Below are 10,623 nucleotides of genomic sequence, written 5' to 3' on the forward strand. Positions count from 1 at the left end.
GTGTTGACCTTCATTTGCCACGGTCATTTCTACTATAACGGGTGTCGGCCAAACCTCCTATATATCCTGCTATCTTAATTTTGGTTATTAGGCATATAAAGGTTACCCAATTTCTGGAAATAGTCTTAGAATATCGTCTCCTACCAATGAACGTCACCGGACAGCTGTGAAGTTATCAATATATTAGGCTATATTCTTATATCTACACCCGTGCACCGACATTGGCTAATATTTCGGTAGAGTCCCACCCAGCCATACCGGGCTCTCCGTATTATGCCAAATTATGCAAAGCTAGTGTATTACTCTGTTACCTTTTCATAAATTAAAACAATTTGCCACATGAGAAACAGGTTAGAATTATTAAAAAAAAAAACTGCATAATTAAAATTAGTACTAGCCTGGTTTCTTCACAAAACAACTGTTGCAAAGGCGACATCGTTAACATACAGTTGTCTATCAAACAGAAGTTTGTGTTGCCAGCGTACATTTGAAGGTTTAAGGGCTGATGCAAGGGACAGTGACATTACCCTATTGAGCAGGATAATGCCTACGGACTGACCATATATACACACGTTCAGCGCCCAAGCTCCCTCTGCCCAAGGAGGGCCAGGCAAATGGCCGCTGATGACTCAACAGATAGACTATAGGCTCCCCCAAACTCCCCATTCTTAGTTCACAAGAATAGAGGAAGCAGCGACCAAAGAAACTAAAGAGTTTGAGCAGGACTCAAACCCTAGTCTGGCATTCACCTGTTAGGGATGTTACCACATCGACCACCACAACCTTTTTTATGTATATTCAGAATATATACTAAATTAGAATTGGAACAATTGCTCAAAAGTGTCCATTGAATTTGCAATTCACAAATAGTGGCACTTTTGAGTAATTAGCCCTTTTGTGATTTAGTTTATATGTGTATCAAATGTACGCTGCCATCACGATCTTCTGTTTGCTTGACTGTCGACGATGTCAGTTCCTGGTCGTTTTACAGAGGAAACCAGGCTAGTTTTTTGTATTATAAATATTCAAATTCCTTGAAGTGTAAGAAGTTGGTGCCTCCTTCCCAAGGGAGAGATGTTGTGGGGGGAATCTTCTTTGTTCAGAGCAGATCAGGCGCCTACAAGTGAGTGTGTGGGGGTCCGAGGGACACGTCTCTCTCGTAGGGACCGCGTCTCGGTGGAGGACCCCATGTGGCCTAATAATGTTCCTTTTTTTTTTTTTTCTTATCACCAGATTCATGGGTAGAGGCCTCAGGCGCTTCAGCTGCGGAGGGATCCGCTGGCGTGGGATGTACCAAGGACGCCGTTGAGGTCCCCACTGGACATGGAGGAGGTCCTATGCTAGTCCTTCACCCTGGATTCGCATCGGGGCTCGATCTTTCGGGCCCTTCAAGCGAGGAACGTCGGAGACGACACAGGAGGAAGAGAGATCAGTCTGTGTGGAGGAACTCCCCTTGCGGTCTCCCACAGGATCTCGGGACGGGAAGTCCCCGTTCCCCTCCATACAAGCCAAGAGCCCCGACAGAGAGTCAGTCGATGGGCGGAGGACCTCGTCTTGTAGGCCTAAGTCCCTTCCTAGAGCCACCCCATCCGCTCAGTGGAGGGAGCCGTCTTCTAGGATGGGTAGCCTAGACGGGTCTCCCCATCGAGATGATAGACAGGGACGGGCACCCCCGTCGATCTGTTTCACGGAGGAGCCCGTCCCGGTTCTCGAGGAGGATGGGGTTCAGTCTGTGTGGAGGAACTCCCCTTGCGGTCTCCCACAGGATCTCGGGACGGGAAGTCCCCGTTCCCCTCCATACAAGCCAAGAACTCCGCCAGAGAGTCAGCCGATGGGCGGAGGACCTCGTCTTGTAGGCCTAAGTCCCTTCCTAGAACCACTCCATCCGTTCGGTGGAGGGAGCCGTCTTCTAGGATGGGCAGCCTAGACGGGTCTCCCCATCGAGATGATAGACGGGGACGGGCACCCCCGTCGATCTATTTCACGGAGGAGCCCTTCCCGTCGTCCAGGGCCTCGAGGATAATGGGTCTCGTTCCCAGACAACAAGCTGAGGGACCTAACTAGGACCTCAGGCTTGATACCTAAGAGAGCAGGAGACAGTCCTCCTAGAAGGGCCTCCAAGAGCCTCGCCAGGGAGACAGCCACGTATACTTTCTTAAAAAAAAAAAAAAAAAAAAAAAAAATCCCGCCCTTGAATATGGACTCTTCAAATACTGACTCCCCATCCCCTGGATTTGCTGACTCCTCCCCCTTCTCCCCAGCATTGTTAACGACTTCTGCTATTGTAATTAAGGAAAATTCTGTTGACGACCTTCGAACTAAAAAGGACCACTCTATTGATGTTAAAAACAATCTAGCAGTTTGGGTAACACAAGGAAACTATGATTCCTTCTTGTTTCCAAAATTCCATTAGAGACAAATTATGATGTTATATATAGAGCATTTGAGTGCTATGTATGGATAAAGGAAATAAGGATGAGACTCGGAGATGAAAAATGGTATTCTTGGATATCTTTTGATGGTCATAATGAAGCGTTTAATGCCATTAATAATATTAGTAGTATCAAAATTAACGAATTGAACATCATGGGAGCTCTTTGTGATCAGGTCCCAAAGGAATTGGATGTGTACAAACCTGCTGATTGGTTTTGAAAAAGACACAAAGGTACCCATGCGTTCACAGAGAAAACCCGAACCACCAATGTGGCTTGCAGCTGAACATAAATGGATAATAGGGAATTATTTTAAATTATGTAAGTTTATTCAGAAGAAAAAGTAAGAACCATTGCACCTGGAGATATATCTCCTTCCGCTCAGTGGAGGGAGCCGTCTCCTAGGATGGGCAGCCTCGACAGGTCTCCCCATCGAGATGATAGTCGGGGACGGGGGGCCTCCGTCGAACTATTTCACGGAAGATCCCGTCCCGTCGTCCAGGACCTCGAGGAGGTAGGAAACGTCGGCCTAAGGGGGTAGAATGAGCCGAGGGTCCCGTCAAGGTCCCCGTCGAATAGGTGTAAGACCGCTAAATAGACGACTATACCCGACTCTCTCCTCTGCGGCAGTGCCCATCCTCAGTCCACAACCTAGGGCGGAGGCGCCCTTCGCCTTAGCTCTTCAACCCCGGACGGAGTACCTGGTCTACAGCAATGAGGGCATGCCAACGGGGGACTCCGCTTACAGGGTGGAGGTCCTTGTCGCCACGGCAAGACCCATCCTAGTGGAGGACTCCCCCTTTAGGACGGAGAGAAGGAGTCCTAGTAGGGGTAGGACAAGGTGCCCCGGAAGACCGGCTAAATCTCAGTTGACCCAAACCAACAGAATGACTTACATTGGGAATAACCCTGGATTTGTCACAGGTCAAGGCCTTTTCCACCCATAGAGAGGCTAGTTCCACATGGGAGACAGATCCTAAGGAGGGTTCAATGGAACTTAAAGGAGAGTTGGAACCAGAGAAGTTCCCCAGACAAGTGGTGCCAGTCCGGCAAGGAACCAGACAAGCCATAGAATGGTGGCAGGATCGGTCACGCACTCTAAAAGGAATGCCCCTGTCCTCCCAACCTCCAGAATCCGCCAGTTTACGGACGGGTAGAAAGAAGGAGGGGGAACGCACCTCCGGGGGAAAAGACAGCGAATGGGACTTGGACAGAAAGGGAGAAGTCCCTACAAAGCAATGTCCTAGAGATGAGAGCGGTCCAGGGAACCTGCAAATATTTCACGGAAGACTTGGAAGGGAATTCAGTGGCCCTGAAGTCTGACAATGCAACCTTGGTTGCATACGTTAAGAAGATACGAAGGGCCCGGGACCATGACTCTCCCCAGCGCAGGACGGAAGAAGTGGTTGGTGAGACGACGTCGGCGATGGAGGACTCCGCGTATAGGAGGGTATTCGACTTGATTAAAGGCTACATAACCTGGTGGAACCCGTCCTACAGGAGTTGGAGACGGGGACCTCCGGCTTGAACAAGTTCTAGCCTACACCACCCAGAAGGAGTCCTCACTTTCCCTTCCTGAGGCCAGGAACGTGGGAATTGGAAGAACCCACATAGACAGAGTTATAACCCACAATAGCATTTCCAGCACAGGCTATAGAGCGGCGAAACTCCTGCAGGGAATCAAGGCTCAAAGTAATTACCACACGAGGGAAAGTAGACCAAACGGGAATTACAAGACAGGGGAAACCCTGGACATCCTTTGCCAGGGCTTCTCAGACGGAAGGGTGACATCAGCAGCCACCTTCTTCTCCCAGTTCGAGTCGGCTCTTTCAGGGGGAGGGGTGAGATCAAAATAGTTGTGCAGACTGGCCCTTCAGATCCTGGATTGGGAAGGAAAAGAGGAAATCAAACCTACAGAAAACTTCATTCTGGGGAAGAAGAACGTCCTAGCAGGCGGCCTCAGCAGAACAGGACAAATAGTTGCATCGGAGTGCTCCCTGCATCCACAAGTAGCAAGCGACATCATTCAGATGTGGGGGTCCCCGGTTATGGATCGGTTTGCAACAAGGGGGACGAACAACTCTCAGTATTCTGTTCACCTGTCCCAGACCCGAAGGCGGCATTGGAGGACGTGTCTCAACTCAGATGGGACGATCTAAACGTGTACGCCTCTCCCCCCCTTCCCCCTGTCCTCAACATGGGGGCAGCAACCAACCTTACAATGACTTTGGTAGCCCCTTTGTTGGTCGGAGAGAGAGTGGTTCGCAGACCTAATGAGTTTCGCCGCTCTCCCTCCCTGGACTCTTCCCAACATATCAGATCTATGGAGACGACCACATTTTCAGGGGTTTCACGAAACCCACAAGCCCTTCGTCTTCTCGCCTGGAGGTTATCCAGTTCCTCCTGAAAAGACAAAGGTACTCAAGAAAGACAGATAGGAGGATGCCCCTTTACCTGAGGAAATCCTCTACGGCCATCTACCAATCCAAGTGGACGATGTACGTCAAGTGGACAAGGACAAGAAGATAGAACCATTAAAAGTATCCATGCCCATTATAGAGGATTTCCTGGTCCATCTCAGGGATAAGTTGGCCATGACGGTCCTAGCGATTAAGGGAGTTCGAACTGCCCTTGGTAAAGTTTTTCTCCTGAGAGGCATAGTTCTCGGTTCTTCAAGACAGGTGTCCATGCTCATCAAGACTTTCGAGCAATCAGGCCCCTTCTGCCCCGAGAATCCCGAATTGGGACCTGGCAAGGGTTCTGGATATGCTCCGAAAACCACCTTTCGAACCCTTAAGAGACATTGTAGGCAGGAATCTCACATTCATAGTGCTCTCCTTGTTAGCGTTAGCCTCAGCTAAGTGGGTGAGCGAGCTACAAGGATTTTCGTATGAGGAGGAGTTTTCTAGAGGATGGAAGAAGAGACCCCTTAAGTTAGTCTCATCCTTCGTCGCCAAGACACAGGATCCGTCAGTTTGGGTTCCGAGGCGTGAGAGCTTTACGATCCCAGCAATCCCAAATGAGGTAAACCAGGAAGGTTTGAAATTGTGCCTCGTCAGGGTGATTAGGAAGTGTCTTAAAAGAACGGCGAAGCCCCGTCCGTCTATCAAGAACCTCGTCGTTTCCTGGGGTCAAACGAAAAAGAACATCAAGAATACAGTTTCCATTTGGGTCAGACAAGGAATTAGGCAAGCTCCCTCAAATGAGGGGTTTTCAGTGCCAAGAGAACCAAGGGCTCATGATGTTAGGGTTCTAGGCACCGTCCTTTCATCTGAAAAGAACATGTCGGTGGCTCAGGATCTTCGAGCAGGGACTTGGTCTAACCGGTCGACATTTCACTGATCATTATCTCAAGGACGGTACAAGGAACTCCCAGGATGGGCTTTTGGTCTGGCCGGTCATCTCAGCCTTCCATTCGGATTGACGAATTAAGACCCGGCCTCGATAGGGAACCATAAATGTTCTAGACACGGGGAGGCTTATTTTTTCGTTGTCGCCTTTTCCCCCTTTTTTCTCGTACTATCAGTTGTCCTCAGAGCTATCGCTCATTAGACAAGCCTCAAGAATCGTCATTATGGAACAAGATCAAGGAAGAAAATTGCAGAAGGGTAAGTGTTACCACACTTAATGAGTATTTTGTGTAGTTTATCCTACTGTCCATTGGGGTCTTGGGCTACGGGCACTCCCTCCTCCTAAGGTGTAAGTCTCCTATGAAAGTGTTTCGAGGTAAGTGTCTGTGTCGGAACAAATCACAAATTTTAAGTAATTTGTATTTTTCCTAACATACTTACTGAGAAACACTTTCCAGGTATGGCCCCCCCAACCGTCCCCGCAGTGCCTTACACTCCTAGAGTATTGTTCCTTACATAAAACATACTGACTAGGTAGAGAACGTCGCCACATGGCTGACCTCGGGCATTGCCCCAGGTCACGTTCTCTTCCACTAACGGGTCACGTTGGATATAGTAGGGTAAACTACTCAAAACTCTGGTCGTTAGAGAGGAGCCACCAGTGACTCCTATGAAAGTGTTTCTCGGTAAGTATGTTAGGAAAAATACAAATTACTTAAAATTTGTGATATTTTATTATAAATTGTTTCCCATATGACAATTTGTTCTAAATGATGAAAAAGTAATAGAGGTGCATAATTTGGAATATATGGAGAGCATGGTCTTCTAAACAAATAGTTTAGTTTTTATTTTTTCGCCAGCGCATGTCGGAGCAAAAACAATTAGATTTCGGTAATGTATCCATAACGTTCTTAATGGTTTTTGTTCCGCCGTGACTCGCTTTGCTTGCGATAAAAGAAAACATCAAGCTCCTATGCACTGGCAAGCGGTAATTTCTGGGTGGGACTACTGATAAATGATCAATATCAAATGCATAGATTCCCTTGTAGCCAACCTAGAAGTTAGATTGTGTGGGTTTTATGTATGATAGCGACCACCTGTATGTATTATCGCCCCCTGTTAGATAAGTAGGTAAGGACACGTCTTGTAGGTTAGGTTAGGTTGATGTCCATTTTTAATCAACACATGAGGAACTGGCCGCTGATGTACAAAGGCTCCAATTGTGTTCCTGACTCGTCATTCTACAAAGGCTCCCATTGGTTGTTGGGACGAAGCCTCGTAACCTTGTTACGTAAACTGATTTAGGATGTTGTGTTTGTACTTAGTATGTCGCTTTTATAAGTAGGTAAGGGAAGATTTGCTAAAGCTGAAGGATATATTATGGGTGCCTTTGTATGTCAGCAGCCAGTTCCTCCTGCTTGCAAAATAATTTGGACACCAACTAACTTAAATATAGGGAGTGGCCCCCTTACACTGCCGTCTTCATACATACAGGTGGCTGCTAATATACATACACCCTGTTTTATGTATATATCCAGCAATTCCAATATTTTTAGTTGATTACTTGATTGATTTACATAACATGAAAGATTTTTTTGTTGTATAGAACCTTAGGTATTTATACTGTCATAAAGTTTTATCCAATCTAAATTTTAAGTCCATGGTATAACTCGAGTCTTGGGCTGCTAATTGGAAAAGTAGAACCTACAGTTATTATTATTATTATTACTTGCTAAACTACAACCTGAGTTGAAAAAGCAGGATGCTATAAGCCTGGGGGCTCCAACAGGGAAAATAGCCCAGTGAGGAAAGCTTATCATTTAATAATAATAAATAGAATATCTTAAGAACAGTAACAACATAAATATCTCCTATATAAGCTATGTAAACTTTAAAAAACAAGAGGAAGAGAAATAAGAAAGAATAGTGTGCCTGAGTGTATCCTCAAGTAAGAGAACTCCAACCCAAGACACTGGAAGACCATGGTACAGGGCTATGGCACAACCCAAGGCCATAGAACAATGGTTGATGTTGATTTCTTATTAGAAAACTTTAGAAAAAAAAAAATATTTTGTTTGTTCATATTCACATGATCTGTTGAGAATATTTGTTAATGCCATCTTTCTTCCCATTTTGAATGAACTGCTCACAAATCGAGGCGAATTGGTAAGGGTAGTCACCCATAAATAGTCAAATATTCTTTGTTATAGTAGGACCAAAAGGGTTCAAGTTTTATTGGTTTGGGAAAATTGTATGAGTATTTACTTACATTCTTGGAAAGTTGTTTGCGTGATAATTAGTTCCTAGATATTAAATTTTGTTGTTAACCATAATGCTCTTCGAGTTACTCAAGGTTACAGGTGTCTGGTTTCAGTTTCATTAAAAATAGATGCTCGGTAGGACAAGCCCAAACCCCCTTAACTGTGGTGCCCAACCACAGCAGTGGCCTCCCCAGTAAACAGCTTAAGCTCACGGTCCGGGGCGGGTATTGATCTCTTGCCATGCGAATGCTAGGCAAACACGCTACCACTGTACTAGCAAGGCAACACCCCCTTGTCACTTTTATTGAACCCTTATTGCCTGATGTACGATACTCTTGTTGTGAGATATTTGGTCCTACATAAATACATAGCATTGGCCGATAATAGGAGTAAGACTTTGGTAAAGTTATACTGTAATGGCCATTAAGATTTATTACGGTAGAACATAGTGACCTGAGAAAATTTTGTGTAAGCTTCATTCACGCTCCTCATTACATAGTATAGTTGTTGTAGTACAATAGCATAGGTAAATTATATTAAGTTTTAAACATGAAACTTACTACGGTATGTTGGGACGAATCAACTGTGGTACAAATTGCCTTGGTACGATACAAGGTGGGTCGAAACTCCCCTACTCCAAAACAACTGTACCTCTGCACTGAAGGGAGAGAATTTGATTCTTGATGCGGTGAAAGAAACCAGCTATTGGTCTCCTTGCTTTTACGATTGATGCGTGCGTAGGACAGAGATCTATCGCTGGAGCCGGTCTTTCCGTTAGTCTTGGCTTTGGCAAATTGTTTGCATGTCCTCACTAGTCGTAGCTACTGTACTTGGTTAGTTTTCAGCGGTCGTTCCATCTTTGCCAAAGTTGTACTGTACTCGCATTAAAGAACTCTGGTTTGTACAGTTATGAAATAACAAATTGTCGTCACCGGCTTCGTAAAGTTTCAGATGTGAGAAATACAAAATGAGGCTCAGAATACCAAATGTCTTGGGTTGATTTTTTCCATGTACAGTACTGTACTTTAATATTAGATCAATTTTCAATTATTTTTCATTTTCTTATATATTGTTTTTTAGCTAGTTTTGTATCAACAGGAGACTGTGTGTGTGTGTGTTTGTACATGAGTTATAATTCCATGCTTTGTGTTTCTTCTATTTATTTGCTTAATGTCTCTCTCTCTCTCTCTCTCTCTCTCTCCGTTTATTAATTTATATACTTTTCCAGACTGACCCAGAGGGCAGCACTGCCGTTGCGAATACCAGCAGTGTCCGAGGATTGGAGAGGCGGAGGCGGGGCCTTAGCAGACGTCGAGCACGACCCTTACTTCGAGCCGGTCGTTTCCCTGCCGGAAATTCAGGTCAAGACAAACGAGGAAGAGGAGGACGAGATGGTGAGGCTGTGAGCAATTACATTTGGCTTTTTTTTTTTTTTTGTCTTTTCAGAATGACAACTTTAATTACATGTACAAAGAAGTCATTACATAATTGAAGACATGCTGTGTGAAACTCACACACATGAAGATGCTACATAAGTTTATGTTAAGAGTTTTGACACTTAATTTTCTTTTGAATGATCTTCCATTCTTAAACTAATACAAACATTTCATCTTTAATATGAGTATGCTTTGAGAGAAGTTGGATTCCTGTATTAAGATATAACGATGTGTCGTTAACTTCCACTTTTATTTTCAGTCCCCGGATAGTTCATTTTGAATTTCAACATCCTTACGTGGCTGTTTTGATCATATGCTGTTTTCTTTAGGCAAATGTATTGGCTGTTCGTCGTGTCCAAGGATGTTCAGAAGGAAGAATTTGCTGTCGTTTCCTGGAAACTGTAGCGGAGTGACGGCACTCCTGTTTGCTGTTTTATTACCTCCCCATAGTGGCTTTATGATGTCGACTTTATTTCTAAGGAGGTTGGCATTCAGACAATGGTGTGCTTCGTCAGAAGAGGAAGGAAGTTTGGCTGCTTAGGATTGTGAAGCGGAAGGGTTCGGCCTGCCTTCTCACCTTCGGTACCTTCCCGATGAGAAATGTGTCTTCTATGATAATGGTCTTAACGCAAGTCAGGACTAAGAAGTAGGATCGACTGGCCCTTCTCCTTCCTGGTGTGAAGCAGTCGCTCTATTATGCACTTGATTGCTAAATGCTACATGGTGGAGCATTCTCAACAAACCCATGTTAGTGTTGTTTTGTACTTTTGTGCTTTCATACCTCCTCTCACCCATGATCTTTTCATAATTTGCCTAACCTGATGGAGGAGAGACAGTCAGAGTCATTTCCTTCTCTTTTGTATTTAATTTTTTGGTTGAATTAAACTTCCTCTGGGGATCTTTAATTTATGATCTTTTTCATTCTATATTACTGACTTAGATGCACCTTTGTTCAGTTAGTTGTTTGCGCGTGTTTCGTAAGATTTCTCATCATTTTGACCAATCTCTGCATTGAGGTGTCCCCAGTCTTGTTTCAGGGAATATTCTACTGAAATTCCAGTTGAATAAAGCTTTGGTAGCTATAGGTTGTTCCTCAACTGTCAGCGAGTCCCTGATAGTGACCTAGTCTAATACCTCCCTTGTC

At 44.9% G+C, this 10,623-nt stretch overlaps 1 long non-coding RNA gene across 1 annotated transcript in view; it reads left to right on the plus strand.

The window, feature by feature from the left end:
* Positions 1-10,347, plus strand: part of LOC137637213 (uncharacterized) — an 11,023-nt gene extending 676 nt beyond the window's left edge. Inside the window, exons 2-3 of the long non-coding RNA XR_011043475.1 lie at positions 9,272-9,437; positions 9,809-10,347. This is a non-coding gene — a long non-coding RNA (uncharacterized lncRNA). The remainder of the gene's footprint in view (positions 1-9,271; positions 9,438-9,808) is intronic.
* Positions 10,348-10,623: the final 276 nt, after the last annotated feature.

Source organism: Palaemon carinicauda, unplaced genomic scaffold (genome assembly GCF_036898095.1).
Source record: "Palaemon carinicauda isolate YSFRI2023 unplaced genomic scaffold, ASM3689809v2 scaffold586, whole genome shotgun sequence".
In the NCBI taxonomy this organism is placed as follows: Eukaryota; Metazoa; Arthropoda; class Malacostraca; order Decapoda; family Palaemonidae; genus Palaemon; species Palaemon carinicauda.